Source organism: Clinocottus analis, unplaced genomic scaffold, assembly GCF_023055335.1.
Source record: "Clinocottus analis isolate CAN_PGR_092001 unplaced genomic scaffold, fCliAna1.0.p SCAF_12, whole genome shotgun sequence".
NCBI lineage: Eukaryota > Metazoa > Chordata > Actinopteri > Perciformes > Cottidae > Clinocottus > Clinocottus analis.
The window spans coordinates 7,265,340-7,283,112 of record NW_027175843.1 but is presented as its reverse complement, the minus strand read 5'-3'; positions in this window follow the sequence as shown (position 1 = coordinate 7,283,112).

Here is a 17,773-nt window from a genome sequence, read left to right as displayed (position 1 = left end):
CCAAGTGTGTCTCTCTAGCGAGCACACACAGATGGAAGCTCATATTTTGAAACTCGCTTCCCAGTTCTCTCGCTTTGCCCTCAAACTCTTTGGATGTGTTACTTGTACAGTTGTAGCTTGCACAGTCTATTGTGCACATTTGTAAAGTGAGACAACATTTGATTTCACAGATATCAAGGTCAGGGTTATATTACCCTCACTGTAAAAACTGCTTTGATATCACACCAAAGAATATGTTTTGTAAAAAAAGAACATTTTCTTGTGTATGCTGTTATTTGTAGGACAGATGAATTTGGTGTCCCCGCAACATTTTTCTTCACCCTGACTGACTACAAAAGCTCTGCTGATTCCATTGTGGTTTTATTTTTTAAAAAGAAACACCACAGCGACATGCTGCCTCCTCTCTCCTCCACTTCTACCATCAACAGTGTATACACGGTGAATCCCCTTCCAATCCCATGTAATCCTCTCCTTCAATTATATTGATTGACAATACTCATGTAGGTGGAAGAGAAAATAAACAAATCCCTTGTTTCTTAGAAATGAATATTTTCCTGCTGCAAGGCTACATACAGTATGCAAAGTATTCCAGTCTCGAGGAACTAAAAAGGTATTTTTGATCTTATTGTGATTACTATTTTTTTTGCATGAATGACATGAGCAGTTCAGCACTCCATCTAATCTTGAACACACTCTTACACGTCAAAAGGCAGGTACGAGACGGAAAAGCCTCAGGGTTGGTTTGGCCTGATCTGTTTGTGTGTAAATGCGTTTTCAAAACGTCGATGAAGGCGTTTCCTTCATAATTAGCTCATTTCCTGTGTCAAAATGTAGTTTTGTTGTATTATTTTAGTTTGTTTTGAGCTCACATGGTGCACCTTCCTAATTGACAGACTGTTAATCGGCTTAATGCACACACATTGCACAGAAGGCAGGAGGTGGGGAAGAAGAAGGGCCCATCAGCAAATGTTTCCTGTGACATGTCAGATTTTGCAGGTAAATCTAGACATGCGGAAACATCATCATCAAGAGTTCTTAGAACCTCTACTGTGGTACGGTGGTTTTAAAATCACACTTAACAGATCACATTTCACCCATGTAACCCCGAGCATGCATATATATATATATATATATATATATATATATATATATATATATATATATATATATATATATATATATATATATATATATATATATATATATATATGTTTAAGAGCTGAGTGTCATGGTTTGGGTTTTTCTGGATTCCTGTTTTATGTTGGAATTCCTTGCTTCTTGTGTCCTCTGTTCCCCTGCACTTCCTGTCTGTTGATTGTCTGTTGATTGTTTCCTGCTGTGTCAAATTACCCACACCTTTCCTCTTGTACTAAAACCTTGTGTGTCTCCTGTTCCCTTGTGGGTTGTACTGGGTAGAACTGTGTGTTTACCTGTTTGTGATTGTTTCTGTCTCTGCTTTTTTTTTTTCCATCCCGCCGGAATCCTCATTTGTTTTTTGGAGAATTCTGTGTTTTTGGATATAATAAATCTGTGTGCACCACACATCTGTATTTGGATCCTCTCTCCGAGCATCTTGTGACAGTGACTTCTTCAGTCTTTAATAAGCAAATGAGGGATTTATTTTTATATACAGTAGGTGCTAAAGTCCATACATGTCCAGAACAGACTGAAGATTGGATAAAGTGTTCCACTTCAATATTGTTTACCGTATATCTTATATATTTTCATACAAACAAACCCCTCAGTAAAAACCTTTTAGAATAAAGATAGCAATGAGCGTATGTATTGTAATATATAATGGGGGGAGGGGAGGGGTAATTAAGCGACTGTTTATCATCAACTTTATTAAATTCAGTTGAGTATGTCAGTGTAGTGTTTGCAGTTTGTTGCCCATGAGTGACCAAAAAACCTATGTATCTGCTTGAAGTACTTTAAAGCCTCTTTGGCCCCGTGGACACCAGTGTGGACGATCAGAGGTAATGAAGCCTAAATGCCTCTCTGGCTGTGAGACAGGAGTCCACAGTCAATGATGCTTAAGTAGGAAAAAGAATTATGAGGATTGTTGTGCGCACGAAGTGGGCGAGTGTGTCTGAGAGAGGCAGAAAGTGACAAAGATAAGAGAGGCAGAAAACAATTGATAGACAATTGCAGGGTGAGCCGGCTCCCGTTTCCTCCCCTGTCCCTGTGATTATCTCAGCCGGCTTTGTTTTTCTCTCCATTCGTGAGCACATTGTCAAACAGCATCATCTCACGATCGCTCCATCAACCCTGCAGAAAGATAGAAAGACTTATGTAAACAACATCTAACACCTTGACGCGCTAGAGAAGGACAGACAATGGCAGGAAGAGTGAGAGCAAGAGAGACGCATGAAATAAGAAAGCAGGGCGAGAGCACATCATTCACACAGGGAGCCGCGTTAGAAGCAAGATTACGGAACAATGCACGCTGGATTTCATGCGTTGCCTCTACTCCTTCCCCTCTGCAGTCCATCTCTTATCAATTTGCTGCCACTTGAGCACAAGTCTGCATTGTTCTCCGGTGAAGATCATGAGTCTCAGTACAGACAGACCACCTACCATCCACCCTGAAGCCGACGGCGCAGGGCTCCATTTGAACGGCTGACAGCATCCTGGCAGCGCTGCGAGCCTTTATGAGTGCTAAAAGTGCTGTGTGAACAATCTGGGCGAGCTAGGCCGGCAGCCAAAGTGGATGACACCGGCAGACATTTCTGCGTGTGTGCGAGGAATAAAATGTGTCTGCTGGAAACCCTTTTCTTTCACCGGCAGAAAGTAAAAACTTGATTGGGAACAGAGGTGCCTATTACAGTCAGAGGTAATAGTAGGGTGGAGTGACGGCATACATCACAGAAGCAAAAAAAAAAGTAATCCTGGCAGGCATAGTGGTGTAGCGTGTGTGTGCGTGTGTGTGTGTGTGTGTGTGTAGTGGGAGGAGGGAGTGTTGTTTGGGTGCTTATTTGGAAGATGGAAGCCAGGCATGTAGTGCGATGGAGAGGCGAGCCAGCAGACTAACAGACAGACAGACTGGCAGAATAAGTGTCTGATGATCAGTCTATCTTCTGTCACCTCCACAAGCACAGTGACACTGCATTTGCTCCGGCTGCACAATGAGAGCAAACGTCTACATGGGGTGAAATTGACGTGTCATGGGGGATTGTTGAACAAAAAAAAAGATTCTCCTTTTGATAAATTGGGACTGGTTGTTACTGCCCTTACCGACCGCCGGACCAAAAAAGACCAGTTTATTGTGTCAAGCTTTCACAGTGACAGTCCAACTGGACGATGTCCAGCGAATGGCACCGGCAATCTTCCATCCTGATGTCATTCTAAGGAAAATAGACTTTCCAGAGCTCTCAGTATTTGAGAGTTGGAGTGAAAAAGAGAATGCTTTGGTTAAAGTCAGCAGAGTGACAGGGCTGCGATGATGCAGCTCAATATTACAACACTTCTGAGGTTGGTTAGTTCAAATAGTTTTATTTATCCCTTATTAAAACCAAAGTCTGGTTAAAAAACAACAACAACAAATGATCAGCGTTGATTACCCGTAGTGCTTTCACTCGTCTCCACCATAATCAGAATCTTTAATGGCCTCCCAATTTGCACACACATATAATTTTGACGCTGGTTTACTTTGCTCTTCATACTTGTATACAATAAGCAGGATAAATACAAAAAAGACATTAAAGAAAACAGTAAACAGTAGTCCAGAAAGTGCAGATTGTGAAGGTGTCTGATTAGTTGTTGATCAGAGTGACGGCCAGTGGGAAGAAGCTTTTTCTGTCAAGTGGTTGGTTTTAAGGCTTTGGAACATTCACAATAAAGTAAAATCACCTTCTATCTCTCAGCCAGGATGGCACATAGAGCAGTTAACACATCTCCTAAAACACACACAGTTCATTTAATACACAAACATGTCGTTGACAGCTCTACGATACCCGAGAGACAGGTTTCCAAATTATCTTTACTGTAAATGATTCAAAGTCCAGACATACAAAGGACACAAAACAGCATTTTACAGAGGCAGACATGGCAACTTAAAGTCAAATAGACTTACTTACTTACAACTAGTCAAGTTAATATGTAATGGGCCCCACTGTGGCTACATAAAACAGAGATATTAACTATAGTGACCAAAGCATACACGGCTGTGAACATGTTTCTTTCTGTGATAAAGATGTTAATTTCAACATGGGGTCAATAGGAATTGACTCTCTGGATCCGGCCACACCATTGGATGAAGTACTTCTTGTACTTCCACTTTGGCTTTATTATTCAGCAGAGGTGTTGTTCCCAATCAAAAAGGAAATGCAACCAATGGATATCGATCATTTCTAAATGTTTGCAGTGGGGAGACTTGCTAGCTGCTTTCACTACTTGTTTCTGTGATGGACGAGCTTAAAGAGACCCCAAAATCAAAAATACATCTTTTACCTGTCGGTTGTTCATCAGGTTAGATTTTTTCGGGGTCATTCGGCGAGTGTTGGAGCTATAGTCTGTGGAAATGTCTGCCCTCTGTCCAGTATAATGGAACTCCATCAGATGGCACCCAGTTTGTTCAAAATGCCCAAAATACTATTTGGAAAATTATTTATAATGAATATTCCACACTTTAGTAATGTGAGGCTATCAAATATTGTTTGTAAAAAATATTAATAATAATTATTTATATTCTCTAATATACTGCATATTATAATATACTAAATTGTATTAATAAGATGTCCTTGTGTCAAAGTTTTGGAATATATGTTAAATATTTACCTGCAAAGTAATAATGTGTGATACCTATTTTTGCATTGAATCATACGGGGATGTTTGCTGAAATTGATTAGACGGTCCTATTAAAAGAAATTGCCACCACTGTTCAACCAATGGGGTACAAGATGTCTTGAATCACGGCCGTGTCTGGATGGAAATTAAGCTCATATGTGAGATTACCTATTGTGACATTGTATGGAAAAACGTAAGCTTTATTTTAATCCTCATATACATTTCATACAGCATGAAAGAGCGGCGGGCTGCTGAGAAGAAACTGAAGGTCCAATGTATCAATCAGGGACACGCGGGCATGTGGCGACACAGTCTTTTTTTTATTGTATAAATAGCTTTTTTTTGTGTGGGAAATGCTGTACGAATGGCTTTTTTGGGTACATGCCGTTTATTCATCTGGCCCTAGGCACCGATTAACATCCATTAACAAAGACAGTGATGAAAGACAGTAAAAGGCAGCGATGGCTGCTGGATTGCAAAGACTTTTTTTTTCTCAAAACTCAAACTAAAACCTAAACCTGAGATTTCAAACAGTAGCTTTACACTTTGTTAATTATTATACTCAGTTGTGCCAACTTCACCTCAGACACAAAGCCAACTCCCCACTCTCAGACGGACAGACAACATTTTGCCTGACCATAGATGTTAGACACACACTTTTTTATACCATCTCATAGTTAAAAGGGACTGCAGATGTAAAAACACAAGCGTTTCCCAGAGACCAGGGGACTATTGAGGAACTACCGAGGGACTTTAGACATATAAAGAGCAAAGGGGCTGCTCACATTACACACACAAGTTTCCATCCATCCACACGGCTTATGTTTTTCGAGGTTCCTGGGAATCAAATCTTTAGATCAGCTTTGTATGTTTTTTCAGAAGGTGGCAGTCAGCCATGCTTGACAGTGAGCTGTGTAACCTTCAAAGCAGATGCCATGTGTGTCTGCATTACATTGCATTGTAAATGTCTGTCACCTTTTGCTGTAACAGACATTTACAATGCAACGGCTTTAGCTTTCATCTTGATTGTTCAAAGTATGGAAGTGTGTTACGTTCCCATTTTGTCTGGCTTGTTTTAGATCATTACTCCTTCCTGTTTGTACATTAAATGTACTTATTGGTTACTGTTTCTCCGGTCCATGCATCCCAATAATATCATATAAAATGAATGATTTCATTTGTTGTCATTTATTTAATCACCTGCTTTTGGGATAAGTTATATGTTGGAAAGACACGTAGATTTATGGAACAAGGTGCCTGAAAGCTGCAGGTCTGCTGAGACTCTCAGCGCCTTTAAATCCAGTTTGAAGACTTTTCTGTTTGAGGTTGCCTTTAATTGAACTAGACTCAATGCTGCATCTCATTACTACATTTTATTTCTTAAACTGCACTGCAACTCTTATTAATTTTATTTGTATTTTTCTTCTAAATTGTTTTTAAATCTGCCTTTATTTTTATTTTTTTTGACTGTTTTAATGTTTTCTTAACTGTTTTTAAATCTGCTTTTATGTGAAGCACTTTGAATCACCTTGTTGCTGAAATGTGCTCTACAAATAAACTTGCCTTGCCTTGCCTAGAGCACTCATAACCACGTATTATGTTATCACTATTAAATGCAAAACCATGAATTATCCAGTATCAGCACATTTTAGTGTATTAACATTTAAATCCTATATCCTCATCATGGGATTGAGAAGGTCACTCCCCCAGAAGAGGTCATTCGGATGTTTTACTCTCCAGGAGAGAACTCCATGGATCCACCATCTAAAACCCTCTCACATCATCGACTAAATACAGATTCTGACTTATTATTATGATGGATGTTTAGTTAAAGTTGTTCGTGATGTGATGGAGAGCTAATGTTTAACCTTTGCTATATAACTATACATGTGTATTCAGGATGTCACTGGTGGAACGTGGTGACCGTGTAATGACCATCAGATGTGTGACTGGGTGTGGTCTGTATAACATATATGTGCCTCTGGTTTGTGTGTCGGTCTTGATAAAGGCATCAAAATGTCATCTGGAGATTATTTTTTTTCCACAACTAAAATACACAGAATCACAAAATGATTTTGAAATGGAACAAAAAAGGTGTGTCTTTAAATGCAAATCACAGTTTGTGTTTTGCATTTTTGGTGAAACTGGCCCAAAGAAGTATGGAATAGATTCAAAGTAATCAGGCCACCTGATTGGCCGACACGGGGCGTGGCTTGATGGACCTGCAGTCCAGCTATAATAAACTAATATACACTTGTTGTGCATTTAAAACTGACTCGCCCCCGCTGCAAAAAGCAGTTGCCTCTCTTTAAAATGAAGAGTAGCATAACAGCGCTTTTCCATTGGACTGCTCAGTTTTAGTCTGCCAAGTTGTGCCCATGATGGAGCGCTGGAGTCGGACCAAAGAGTGCCTGACCCGCCTCTAAGCTGGGTGGGGTGAAGTCTAACAGCCCGTGATCATTCACTGTTTTACAGCAGCTCCTTAAAACACTCGTCACAGCCGTGGTTATTCACACCTTGGAGCGAGTAACCCTGACGTCATAGAGATGCAAATCCCTGCTGGGCTGGGCTGACTCCCCGAGCCGAGTCAAGACAAGCCAGCAAGTGTGCATGGAAAAAGGGCAAAACAGTGGGAGATGCTATAATTCATTCTGGGTTTATATGTACAATTGTGAATGTATCCTTAAAGTTTTTCATTAAAACGTATGTGACGATCAACCTGCTGGTTCTCTGTTTAATCCCACTCTTTGAACAGGAATTACAGCTGCTCTGTAACCCACAGTGACGGCAGATGATGTTGATGTTACACCACACGCTGGGCCTGTTGAGATGCTCGACACAGACACAGTGGTTGAAACACAGAAACATGCCTTTTGGTTATGGTCTGTTGAGTCACGTTCCGTCTCCAGTCACACATTCATGTTCACAAAATATCATGCAGCAAGTAGCTATTTGCTGTGTTTTGCTAATGTTATCCTTCTTACTACCATAAGTGCATGCTCTCTGTGGGTGGTCTGGGTGTGGGTATACGTACATATTCCTGAGAAATGCACTTCTAGGCGCATACATGACACATCGCTGTGAAATGCGATGTTGTGTCACACTAATATCCTTTAATGCAGGCTGGTATTAGCGATAAGGTCCAGACTATTAGACATCTCTGACATCACATCTCTCCAGCATATTTTGTTAACCCTGCACAATCCAGGTATGTACACATTCCCTTCCGTTAAACTGCTATGAGCAAACCAACAGACAAACAAAGCGCGGAAATAACATCATTACACACAGAGTCGTCGTTAATAATCTCAGTGACAACCCAGATGCTTTGCCATTGCTTGTACTACCCGCGCCTTGTCAAAGCATATTAAAGGGGCATTGTAATGCACCACAATAGACGCTATTGTTCTCCATTCAGCGCTGTCACACGGGGGCTGTAAACATAAGGCTGGCTTTCCATTCAGGCCTACTGCGGGCTGTTCAGGTGCTGCCGGGAGCAGGGAAGTATGGGCAACATTGGTACTTGGCATTGTTAAAGTCACTGCCAAAGTGTGACTCAAACACAGCAGAGAACAATGTATTACTAAAACACTGAATGGAGGGAAGAGTGGCAGTAACTGCTCAATAAGTGGCAACACTCAAGATGACATCTGAACCTGCTGTTTCCAGTAAGTCCCTATCGGAGCTGCTGTAGATACTGGGCGGAAACAAGGTTTTAACCTGCACATCATGTGATGCAATCTAATCTGAAATATATGTTTGGGTCTTGGTCCAGGTCATGAAGTAAAAACATACATTTTAAGAGCAGAGCTAGACTGGCCATCTAACATATTCCATTCAATTTATGTTGTTAAACCCAAAATCACAAATTTAAAGATTCGCCTCAGAGGGTTTTATAACCTGTACATATGACATTCTCCGACCTCACATCAGATCAGGAAAAACTCCCCAAACAAACCTTTAATGGGGAGAAAAAGGGAAGAACCCTTCAGGAGAGCAACAGAGGAGGATCCCTCTCCCAGGATAGACAGAAGCAATAGATGTCATGTGACAAGAATGAATAACGTAACAAAGTTACAGCACATATAATGCATATGACAGAAACTATTCTTATAATGAAGGCATGATAAACAACTTACAACTACCAAAAAAGTGGGCTTTCCGAATGGTAAGACAAGCCTTTTGGACTAACCCAACTGCCAATGGGTCCATTGGTGTTTCTTAATGAAGCACCGGGCTGGTGATGATGTCTGTGTCAGTCCCACGATCTCGTGGAGAGTCATCTTCAGTGTTTGACAAATATTAGCAAAGTCATTTATTACAAAACACTTTCAGGACATAAAGAAACGTTCTCATTAGACCAACCACTTTGGAAAAAAACAGTGGCAGTCGCTTGACGATTGTGCAATAATTATTCAAAAGTACACATTTTCCAATATACACATTACGTTACATTTCATTTAGCTGATGATTTTATCCAAAGTGACTTCCAATAAGTACATTCAACCATGAGTACAAACCCAGAACAACAAGAATCAAGAAAGTACAATTCATTCAATAAAGTTAAACAACAAACTGCTATCAGCAGTGGTGGGCCGTCAGGGCCTGCTGAGCCTTCTCTGCTGGCACTCTGCTACACTACATGTATTATAACCGGAGGGGTGCACCGGAGCACCCAAGCTGCACTGAAGTCGCAGGTAGGTAATCCTCATATACATTCAGTGTCCATGTTTGGACACGCGGTGTTGTGAATACCGGTCTTCTGGTTGAAGATTCTTTGTCTGTTCTGCTTGTTCCGATGACTGTATGAGAGGGGGACGTAGTCAGAGTGACGCCCATTGGTTTGTGGACAACGATTTTAAAGACCAGAAGTGACACATAAGGGTGGCGTTTAGCTATTACCAGTCGAGCAAAATGCTACAATTAACTTTTATGACCAGAAACCCCACTGTGAAAAGTTTAAAGGTGCTAAATTGGGAGCACATTTTTCACCTCTCAACAGTTTTAACTGTGGTGACAGCCACGCCGATGGCTCACAGCTAGCAGTGCTAACGGCGCTTACAGTTCACACTATACCGAAAATAGTGACATAGGGTGGGCACTACTATTCTACTACAATGCCGACCGTTGGGACTTTGTATTGGTCGCAGATAGCTGGCCAGGGGGGCACGCCCACATGCACTAACAAGCACTAACATGCACTAAAAACATGCGTGACATTCTTAGCTATATAAACAGAGCAAAAAGAAGCTTGCTTTAAAACACAAAGAGGGAGCATTTGCTCTGATAGACCATACTCCACTGTATAATTACAGAGCAAACAGTTTGCTGCAATAATAATGCTCTGAATATCGAATTTATATTTCCTAAGGAAAAAAAAGACCAACAATGCTTTGCGATTGCTTTTCTCTAAAGTGTCCATAAAATAATGTCAGAACCATTTGGTGTGAACTTGCTGGAAGCAGATATGAATGTGATCCATTATTGCACACGTAAGAGATGTTACGCCACAGGATTTAATGATGGAGAGAAAAGGCAGGAATCTGTTCAGCATCTGTGATCACTCAGGCCAGCTGAACTGTCTTGGTGTTTGGCTCCCCGGCAGAGACGGCCTCCAGCAGACACAGCCTGTTATTCACTGCGGCAATCGTTATTATCGTTATCAAAACCCTGGCGTGATTATGGACAGACACCCTGCAGACAAGCCATCTGTACTTCAGGTGGAAATCAATGGCGATCTGGGTCCTCTGTGAGCTCCCCATAATGTCCTCAAAAGATCCAAGCGCTGTGAGAGAAGAGAGATAGAAAGACAAACAGTGATGAAAAGAGAAAGCGCTAGACAGCTAGCGCAGGAAAGAATTTAGTACAATTACAAGTTAGACACCCAGTACTTACCGTGCCTTTTTATTCAGCGTTGTTTAAAGAGAAAGAATTAGCCAGAGGGTGTCTGTGAGAAAATACTAGGAAGCTATATAGTTAATCACAAATATGTAGTTTATACTTGCTCTCTGAGGCAAATTTGTCATTTGTGATTTTGGGCTATCCAAAATACATTGAATTTAATTGCATCTGAAGTGATCAGGGCCTGGGGTTATATGCTGGGACACATTACACGTGAAATCATCATGTGGACTAACTGGTAACTCATTCATTGGTTATTGAAAGCTGCAGCCACATGAACAAACCATAGACTGTTTAACAAGAAGTGGACATAGTCACATTATTTCACCCAGTGGTTTGAAGCCTCGGCATTTGGGCCAAAGCCATCTTGTTTTCACCGCTAATATCTGGGCCGGTGTCAATACCAGAGTTGGGACCACTTTAAAAGAAACCCCAACTCACCTTAATGCATCCGATGATGACTTAATAATAATAAATAGCTGAAATGGTACTAAAATAAGTCCCTGAACACAACCTGCAACCTGGAATGTATCAGCTTGCCAAATGTCAGACATAGAGTGTTCCTCATGCCAAAGTGATTGACATCACAATGGCTTTTTCCACTGACAGAAGCGCTGACTGTCCATAATTCCCAGGTTCCCACCACTCCTGCTGTCTAGGAGGCAGGAAGAGAGCTGCACATGTCATAACAGCGTCACCAGGTCTCCCTCAATGGCTTTATAATGATCATGAAGAGGAATCCGTTTGTTTATCCTCATGGAAACAATGTCAATCATCCTGTGACTGTGACAAATGAGCAGCAGCCGTGTTTCCAACCCAAATTGCTGAGAATTTTCACACCAATGCAGATGAATGTGAATGTATATATGATCACATGCCAGCTATTTTATTCATTAATTTAGTCATTACAATAAACTCCCCCTTGCTGCCTGTCTTGCTCTCTTTCTCTCTTTCCTAATCTCCTGTCCAGCCCTCTTTCCCCCCTCACCTGTCGGTCCAGCGTTGCACTTATCTCCAGCTTCATCCTGTCTCTACATCTTCCTTTTCGTCTCCCCGGTGGTTTGACATTTCTGTCCGTCTGACAGATAAAATAACCTAACCTTCTGTTCTCTCTCTCCTTTTCCAGCAGAACTGATATTATTGGGTTCTCTCCGTGCTGTCAGGCTCAGTCTGTGTCATCGCTCCTTGATGTTTTGTGACCCAGTCTCAGCCTTTCAGCAAGGGTGCCTTGAAATGTTGGGTTTTCCATTAATCTGTCAGTTGCTACAGTTTAAATTATAATCAAACTCCCAAGTATGCAGGTGTACCCTCATTCGGTGTTAACACAAGGACACATTCAGCTCAAGGGCTAGAGATGTAAGATGTAAGACTTCCCAAGGTAAACAAACCTCAACATAACATTTCACACAATTATGCAAAGGACAGGGCTGGCACTCAAGCAGCAAGCAACAGCCCAAGTTATGTGAACGATTCTGAGATCACAAAATCATGCATAACGCATAAGCTACAGTTAATTATAGAAAGTTCATTTTAAGGAAGAAATAAAAGACTGGCTCATTCATCCCAATCAATCACTTTATTCAAATTAAGAAATTAGTTTAAAGATTTTTTTTGGAGGGGGTGGGGGGGGGATTTTAAAATATGATGAAAGATTTGTTATACCTCATCAAAAAACATCACTTGACTCTTCAAATATAACATTTGCTACATCCCCAATGAAAATAGGATTCGATGTTTGTTCTGAGAGGACAGGGAGAAACGGTTGAATGATGAAACTGAGCGAAGCCAAAGTGCTCTGGGACCTTTGAGGTATTCCGTGACTTTTTCTTTCACCCTTGACCTGAAACCTCCCCCGTCAAAAATGCATTTGAACGCACAGTTTGACTCTCACCTTCACTCGTCACTCAATAAAACAGGTAACCTAAGGCATTCAAGATGATAAACGAACCACAGGGATTGCTTGGGGGTCTTAGTGGGTGCTATGGCCTTCCCAGGAGTAGCCACTGCACCGCTAAGCCCCACCTACTTTTACACTGATGCACAGACCTGCACACATGTAGTTTTTTTTCTCCTGAATCCTGACAGTGAGTCCTTCTCATGCGAGGCAACGACAGTATTGTTCTTTAGGCCAGAAGAATAACTTAGCCCATCCTGTGGCCGTGCAGCCCACTCTTTTACAACCTTGTTTTCTCTCTCAGGTGGAATATTTTCACACCAGCTCTGAGCCGGGGTAGATAGAGCCTCGCAGGGCGAGAGGTGACGAGTGTTTCCGGCTCCCAGGCGGCTGAGGCCAGAGCTGTGCGCCAGCCCTGCAGATAACAGACTGCCCCAAGGAAAACAGGTAATCATTTAAACACATATTCAGTGGTGTGTGCATGTGGGCACATCAACACATCACAGGCCAATGCTGCGCGTGTGAACAAGCTTTCACAGCAGCGACACAAACACGTTATCCACACATCGGGCTCGCATTAGTTTGCTTTTCAGCTACGCTTCCAACACACATGAACATCTCGAGGTTGAGTTAAAATGATGTTTACACTTCACAAGAGCTCATGAATAAACGAGTTCACGTACTTAGAAGTTCAATATCCACTTTACCATAATACTCTGTTAGAGTATAATCTTTACCTCTAAGTACTCTATTCATACCGCTGTATTTGTGTGTGTGTGTGTGTGTGTGTGTGTGTGTGTGTGTGTGTGTGTGCATAGTATTTTTTCCATTTAATTGGACCATCTACCACAAGTTGATATCATGTTATGATTTAAATTCTATATTTTAACTTGCACCTTTTTATGACTTGGATTCTAATTTTGCGTGTGATATAATACAACTTGGAAAGAATGTGAAACTTGGAGTAGCCAAGTGTTGTTGTCTCCACTCCTTGAGCAGGATCATTGAATCGGTCTATGAGCATTTACACACAACACAGGTGCTTTGTGGGTAGTGTTTCTTCTTTGTTCCCTTTGGAGTAGTTGGTTTGTATTATTGCTGTTATTATTAAAAGTCATACTTATTCCTATAATATTCTGCCTAGTACTCATTCTTTGAATAATTTCTGTCATATTCCTTGAATGTGCTGTCACTCTGTTACGTTATTCGTTCTGGTCACATGACATCTATTGCTTCTGTCCATCAGGGGAGAGGGATCCTCCTCCGTTGCTCTCCTGAAGGGTTCTTCCCTTTCCCTTTTATTTTGGGGAGTTTTTCCTGATCTGACGTGAGATCCCGGGACAGAAGACGTCGTCTGTGTACAGACAGTAAAGCCCTCCGAGGCAAATTCGTCATTTTGGGCTATACAAAATAAATTGAATTGAATTATGGCTACATCTTTGTGTGTCTACAATACCGTCACAATAACACCCTTATCGCACTCATCTCACAGAAACGACATGTTCAGGTGAAGACATGCAGCTCATCACATGTGTTGTCTAGCTGCCACATCTCAACGCTGCATTCCTGCAGGTGCATAATGGTTATGTCTGCGTCTGCCTGTCTGTCGGTGAACAACAGGGTTTACTAATGCTAACCACCGGCGGCAGCCAGTGATATTGAAAACAGTATTCATCCAACAACAAAGCCCCCGTTCAGTTACCATGGATATCACAAGTGCGGACACTGATTTTAGCTCATTTATGTGGCATCGCTAAAAAATGGAGGATGTTTGTGTAAAGAGAAAAAAAGTCAGACAAACTGAGTAATTACTGTGATTAATTATACTCCCAATAATACAGGAAGTAATCATGGGAGTCATGATTGTTGAGCACTGTTTCATATCATACTGTGGCTCCAACACAGATGCCTATCCAACACCGTGTTGTTTTTTTTATAATAACAATTTTTATTCATTTCCCTTTTGCATTTTCCCCTTGTCTACTTGATCAAAGCTAGAGACCAGTGTGACCTCGTGGCATTTTCATTATAGTCATGCAGACAAAAAAACTGCATGAAAATAACCTCTAATAGGCGTTATTTTTTCTTATTAGCTAATGTTTTGGCGGTGTTATTCCAGCAGCGTGCACGGAGATGACAACTCCTTTGTAGGTCGCTCTGCTTCTTGTTACTCCCTGATCAGTCCCAATAAATCACGAAGCAGACACTTTGAAACACAGCAGCGCGACGGCGCTCGTCCGACCGGCCCAGATTAAAGAAGGAGGAGGAGGAAGAGGAGGAGGGGGGCCTTTTCACACACAACTCAGTTAGCAAAGAGCAGAGGAAGAGAGCTTGACACCTAAATTACCCACAAAGCAGTGCAGATTAATCATTCATTCTTCTGCGAGCCCCGGCATGTACCTCTTGACACACACACACGCACACACACGCACACACGGACACACACACACTCACACACACACACACACGCGCACACACACACACACACAGAGTATTCATAAAGTCTATGTCAAACATTACGACTTCACTTAAAGCTAACTGAGGCACATTTGTTATGCAGCTGTAGTTTGACGGGTGCTTGTTTGCAGAAGGAAGCTGCCCTCTATCATAAATATCCGAGTTGCTCGTATGTACACTAAAGCAAGTGATATAGCTGTTTTTCATATCAGCTGACAGGACGTCCCACAAAGGCTGAGGCAAACACTGGAAGAATGAGAATCCATATGGTTTAATATGTGTAAAGTGAAATGTCATGGAGATCAGTCAGTGTAGTTAGAATGACATGCCGTTGTATTTGTTCATCACCACCAACATCTCTTGCTCATGTCTCTTTTGTTCCTCCTATGTTTTGTTTCTGTTACTGTCCTTCATAAATAAAAGAAGTCACTGGGTGGGATCGCCCGGTGTGTCACCTTCCAGCTGGGAGTCTGTGGATCTACTTAGGGCAGAATTTTGAATGAAAAAAAGGATGAGAGAAACTCTTTCTTCACAAAAGGAGTATATTTATGTCAGAGAAGAATAAAGATTTTAAAAAAACTGAGGGAGAAGAGAGGAACATAGAAAAGAAACGGAGAAAGAAAAAGGGCAAATACCATAGATCTGAATCCAAGTGACAACACGTGTTGTGTGAACTTTGCTGAACGGGTTGGTTTCATTCCCTCCGGTGCTTTTCTACGAGAATCCTCTGCGTCTGTTCCAGGGCAGAGACGTCCCAGATTGTTTATTTATTGTTTGGTAGTTCTGTTGTCTTCCGCTGTGTAACCACCTTATTGTGATGTGTTCTATTGTGTTTTACTCGTTTGAAGAACACAGATTGGTCGTTTGGACCTTTCAGCAGTAAGTTTTATATAAAACTCTGGACAATTAAAATAATGAAACCATCACGGTGCAGACTCATTGTGTGTGGTTAGATGGTGAGAGGCCTCCCATCTGTGCACATATTTGTACATTCAACAAGATAATTAGATATAGATTGATGCTCCATCACCGTGAAATGACATTACTTGTGTCTGGAAAGTCTCATCATTTCAATTTGACTTGAAGCAAGTCAAAGAAAAACACAGCAGAGGTACATTTAGTGCCTGTGGTTTCAGCTTGTTAGCGCTTGCTGTCGATCTGACTGGTTTGTTTGGAAGGCTCACCAGTTGCCACCCAAAACACATGCGAGCTATCGCTCCTGAGGTGCAGCGGGGCCAGACACACTCGTCAGCTCCTGTCCCGTGATTGGATCTGAAGGAGGGAGACGGAGACACATGAGGCGGTTTGTCAGCCTGCGTTTAGTGCTCCTCTGCCCTGAAGAAACCTGGAGACAAAAGACGAGGTGGTTCCAGTCACAACAACAAGCCTCATCCCCGTCCCGACACACATCCTGTGTAGTTTGCATTCATGCCGTCACTCCGGCCTCCGCTGACAGGAAGTCTGTACATGCATCAGTTTGACGGACAATGACATAACACTGTAGTGTATGACCAAAGGCTAAGATGGCAAACATTAACTATTAAACATGCTCGCATTGTCACGGTGTCTGTGTTGGTTCCTCACTGAACCGCTTAGCGGCCATACATATTACTCCTGGTAGGGAATTCAATAATATGGAAGAGATAGAGCTATAAGTAATCATTTATTCTAATGATGAAGGAAATCCACCTTGTTTAAATCCTGTTTAGAAAAACTGTAAAAACCAGAAAACATTACATTTGTTTTCATGAAAAACCATGAAATTTAAACTGCACCTCTGCTCATGTTTAAGCGTCTTTGAGTATTTAGAAAAGCACTATATAAAATGAAAGTATTATTATGTTAGCGTTAGTATTGAGCTGGGGACTCTGAGCATAGTTTCTTTACATGATTTCTTCTTATACTATTCAACTATTGTTAAAATAAGAGCTATATCAATTCAGTATTGTTATTACATACATCATGTTTGCAGGGATAGTAGTCTAAAGTATATTGTGAAATCCAACAATGCTTAATACCTCATTAAGGCGCGTTAAGACTAATGTGAAACCTTTTAGTAGGTCACTGACACAAGCAGCTTCATGTAAGAACACACTGGAAATAACTTTGATACCTGTGGAGATTAGGTGAGTTAATATGTTCTAAATCTACGGAGATGTATTTTCTATGAATAGGCCCCCCACATGTATACACATCAGGCTGCAGCAGGACTAATTAATGAACCAAATGCACATAGTGGGGTAGGAGATGGATGATCATTGGCTCCAATTGAGGTTAATGATGAGAGACTCGGTAAGTGGTCACATCACGATGACAGCACGTGTGATGGGAGAGCCGTAACCTGTTAAAAGCCTTCTGATGGACGGGTCCATTAAAACACTCGAGGAAGTGGACGGGCGGTGGACCGGACTGGCGCAGGAAAGAAAGAGTTACGAGGGAGCCGGGGCCGTGGACAAGGGATCTGAGAACATGTGAAGGAAGAGAAGGGAATGCTGCCGTCAGTGGGGAAAAACCAAAGCCTACTACATTACACTGTGTGTGTGTGTGTGTGTGTGTGTGCGCGCGTGCATGTGCGTGTGTGTGAGAGAGAGTGGGAGAGAGGAAGGATAAATCAATAGAGCTTGTAAAACCTTTTCAAGGTGGAATTGTCTTGACTGACATTATTGGGGGATAAAAACGATGAGACAAAAGACATAAGTTACTTTTTTACATTTTGATTTTGCCAGTGTTGATAGC